This window comes from Sus scrofa, chromosome 15 (genome assembly GCF_000003025.6).
Source record: "Sus scrofa isolate TJ Tabasco breed Duroc chromosome 15, Sscrofa11.1, whole genome shotgun sequence".
Taxonomy (NCBI): Eukaryota; Metazoa; Chordata; class Mammalia; order Artiodactyla; family Suidae; genus Sus; species Sus scrofa.
In genome coordinates this window covers 65,791,909-65,796,461 of record NC_010457.5, presented here as the reverse complement: position 1 = coordinate 65,796,461, position 4,553 = coordinate 65,791,909, and positions in this window count along the sequence as shown.

Genomic DNA, 4,553 nt, shown 5'->3' with positions numbered 1-4,553 from the left:
GTGCCAGCTGCAGCTGCCCCACTGCACCCCGGCTTTATATGGGCTGGGGGTGGGGCCCCTTAAGGGCTTTGCTGAGCAGCAACAGGGCTTGTCACCTAGCTTTGCTGGGAACCTACATCTTCTTGGCAAGTTTTCTTTTAGAAGAAAACTTTCCTCCTTTTCCCATCATCTGAGAAGGCGAGGTAGACAGCTAAGGGGACTCTTACTTTCTTCAACAGGAGGAAGGGGAAAGGGTCAAGCTCAGTGGAATTCTTTCAAGCCATCAAGTGTGTATGGTGCCCCTACAGTGTGACAGGATCTTTGTCATATACTGGCATGACAAGAGGAATGAGACAAGATCTTTGCTTCAAGACACTACTAGTTTTTCTGAAGAGACAATTTAAAGCGAAGTGTTATGCCTATGCCTCGGTCTTTGTAATTTTAAGCCTTTATACTAAGAAAATAAGTGGAGAATGTGCACAGAGATTTCTTCAAAGGATGGTCATCATATAGTTCTCTAATTTTTTTTAGCCTTGATTGGAATAAACATAAACACATCCAAGTAGAGAGAGATAGCTAAATAAATTAAGATATAGCATGGGAGTACTATATACATATTACAAATCTTGTTTTCAAACAATATTTAATCATGTGAAAAATATTCATGGTAAGATAGTGAGCCAATAGGTACCTATTTTGTTGAAAAAGTATAAATGTAAGCTTAGGCATTATTATAACTCCAGTGAGGATCAAAGTTCAGCAGATGGCAAGTACTTAATTAGAAATTAGTCTTTGTTCTTAGGGGGGTGGGATTAACATATATACACTACTATATATCAAATAGATAACCTAACTGGGACCTACTGCATAGCACCAGGAAATCTACTCAATTCTCTGTAAAAACCCACAAGGGAAAGGAATCTGAAAAGAATGGATATGTATATATGTATAAATGAATCATTTTGCTGTACACCTGAAACTAATACAACATTGTAAGTCAACTATACTACAATAAAATTTTAAGAAATAACTACCTTTGCTTTCCAATACAATTAAAAACTTTTGATCTTCAAAAAACATTAAGACAATGAAGACTAGCCCACAACTGGGAGAAAATACTGGCAGAACACACTTCTGACAAGTACTGGCACCTGGAATATATAAAGAATTCTTACAACTCCATAATAAGAAATCAAACAATCTAATTTAAAAACTGGAAAAAGATTCAAACAAAACATGCCATGAATAGAGATACTGACAACAAATAATCACATAAAAAGATATTCAATGTCATTAACTACTGGGAAAATGCAAATTAAAATCACAAAATGAGCTACATCGTGTATGTATTAGAATGACTTGACTAAAAAAAAGGAGTTCCCCGTTGTGACACAGCGGAAACAAATCCGACCATTACCCATGAGGAAGTGGTTTCGATCCCTGGCCAGTGGGTTGAGGATCCAGCATTGCCATGAGCTGTGGTATAGGTCGCAGATGTGGCTCAGATCTGGCATTGCTGTGGCTGTGGTATAGGCCAGCAGCTGTAGCTACAAATTGACCCCTAGCCTGGGAACTTCCATGTGCCGCAGGTGAGGCTCTAAAAAGCAAAAAAAAAAAAAAAAAAAAAAAAAAAGTAAAATACAATGTGCTGGTAAAGATGCAGAGCAGCTGGAAATGTCACACATCACTTGTGGCAATGCGAACTCGTTAAGCCACTTTGGAAGTCAGTTTGTTTTTCTTATAATATTAAACATATATTTACCACAAGATAACCCAACTCCTAGGAGTTTTCCTAAGAGAAATGAAAATAATTATTTTATAATTATTCTATAATTCCCCAATGTTAGAAAAAACCCCAAGGTCCATCAACTGTAGAATGGATAAACAAATGATGGTATATTTATAAAACAGAGTACACTCAGCAATAAAAAGGAATGAACATATATTTGCAATGATATGGGTGAATATCAAAAGCACTATGCTAAATGAAAGAAGTGAGACTAAAAAAGCCACTTACTCTACAACTCCATTTATATGACATTCTTGAAAAGTCAAATTATAGAACAGAAACCAGACCAGTGATTGCCAGGGGGAGGGCTGGGGAGAGAGTTTTGACCATAAAGAAGCAGGAGGGAACTTTTGCGGGTTGATAGAAAATGTTCTATATCTAGATTGTAGTGGTGATTATAGTCCCCATACATACATCACATAAAAAGGCTGAATTCTACTGTATCTATTTGCTAAATAAATTAAAGGAAATACTCCAAAATGTTGAGTGGTTGTCTGTAGGTGAGCGTATTACCTATTGATTCTTATTGCCTCTTCTCAGTTTTTCTGTACTGCTTTTTAAATTAATAAAAAGCAATAAGAAATTGGGGGGGATAGTGTGCCATAGTGTCGTGACCAAGCAAGGTACTTGCTATGGGAGCAAAAGAGAAGGGGTCAGCCAGACCATTAGCAAATATTTTGTGAGTGGCCTTTCCTGCACTGCCCTGAACTAGAAGCTGTGTCTCAGAGATAACACAGCCCATCCCTGCTTTCAGAGAATCTCACAGTCTCATGGGGGGTATAGGAGATGAGATGAATAGAAGGCTAAGAGGATTCTTTCTATGACTGACAAGTTTATAGCAGCAATGTTCAATACAATTTTCTCTATCTGCTCCAAGCAAAATGGCAGTCACAAGCCACCTGTGACTTGAGTACTTGAAATGTAGCTGGTGCCACCAAGGAAGTGAATTTTAAGTTTTAATTAAAATTAAGTAATTTAAATTAATTTAAATATAAGTAGCTACTGTGGCTTGTGGCTACTGTTTGGACTATGGCATAAAAACTAGACAAGTGAGATCTGCATCAACAAGTTGCAGAAGGCAAGGGGCAGGGTGGACAGAGGGCAACCACACCCCAGGAGAGTCTGTACCGAGAATAGTCCAAATGGCTGGGCTGGAATATAATGCATGTCCAAGTGAGAAAGACTTCTGAGCATATGCTGGTTTATTTAACCATGAAGTCATATTAAATAACTTTCCCTTTCACCTCATTCACATGCAAAGCCTTCAAATGGTGAACCTCCATAGGAGGAGTTAGTAGGCAACATTTTCTTTCTTCCTTCCTTCCTTCCTTCCCTTCTTTCCTTTCTTTTAGGGCCGCACCTATGGTATATGGAGGTTCCCAGGCTAGGGGTTGAATTGGAGCTGTAGCCACTGGCCTACGCCACAGCCACAGCAACATCAGATCCAAGCTGTGTCTGCAGTTTACACCACAGCCTCACTACAACACCAGATCCTTAACCCACTGAGTGAGGATAGGGATAGAACCGGCATCCTCATGAATACTAGTCAGGTTCGTTAACTGCTGAGCCACAACGGGAACTCCTAGTGGGCAACATTTTCAGAGCTGTTTCGATTATAAAACCTTTGCTCTCACAGCTCTGAATAAAAACCCTTATAGTTTGTGCTCTTGAAAAGCAAGTAGGAAAACTGATCTGAGGTGACGGGAGTGATGGTGTTCAGGAGTTGATGGTGAAAGAGAAACAGCCTTGGAAAGACGAAGACTAAATTTGAATCCACTGGGCAGGAGTTCCCTACTGCCTTAGTGGTTAAGGATTGAATGTTGTCACTGCTATGGTACAGGTTCAATCCCTAGCCTTGGAACTTCTGCATGCTGTGGGTGTGGCTGAAACGAAAGTTCAAAATTCAAATTCCAAAAAAAAAAAAAAAAAAAAAAAAAAAAGAATCCTTCTACTTCCAACCCTACACATTTTTTTTTTTTTCCTTTTTAGGGCCACATCCATGGCATATGGAGGTTCCCAGGCTAGCGGTTGAAATGGAGCTGTAGCCTCTGGCCTACACCACAGCCACAGCAACACAGGATCTGAGCCGAGTCTGCACAAGCTCACAGCAGTGCTGGATCCTTAACCCAACAATGAGGCCAGAGATCGAACTCTGCATCCTCATGGATGCTAGTCAGATTCTTTTCCTTTGAGTCTTGATGGGAACTCCCAACCCTACACATTTAACAGGAGCCTCATAGAATAATAGTCTATTAATTTTTGTTTTTCCTTTTATCCCAACATGGAAAATATCTGTATGTTAATAACAGGACTATAAATAGGGAAAGATAACAGAGCAGCATGACCTCCAATGAGGCAAACAAGCTGTTTTACTGCAGAGATGTCAGTAAAGGGGGAGAAGGAAAAATGAGGCCACCATGGTTTCCCTCCTGGGTGGCCTTTTCCAGCCCGTTCCTCCCCACACTGCTTCCTCAGGAATGGGAGGCCCCGCATCCCAGTTCTGCCCACTTTGGTGCACACCTACCACCACAGGCAGCCCCCTCAGGGCTCACGGCTCTTCCCCGCTCTGCCTTATGTGAGTCACCAAAAGCCCAGGCCTGTTTTGCACGCTGCGAGATGAGTCGAGCCTGGACTATTAACACCGGGGATATACCAGAGCCTCCATCAGGATGAAAGTCTCACTCAAGAAAAGCAATACATTATTAGCCTTTAAATGGGCTTATAAACCTCATTTTAAGAGAGGCATTGGTTTAGTTAACTGCAGGGAGAGAGCAATTCAGCTAGG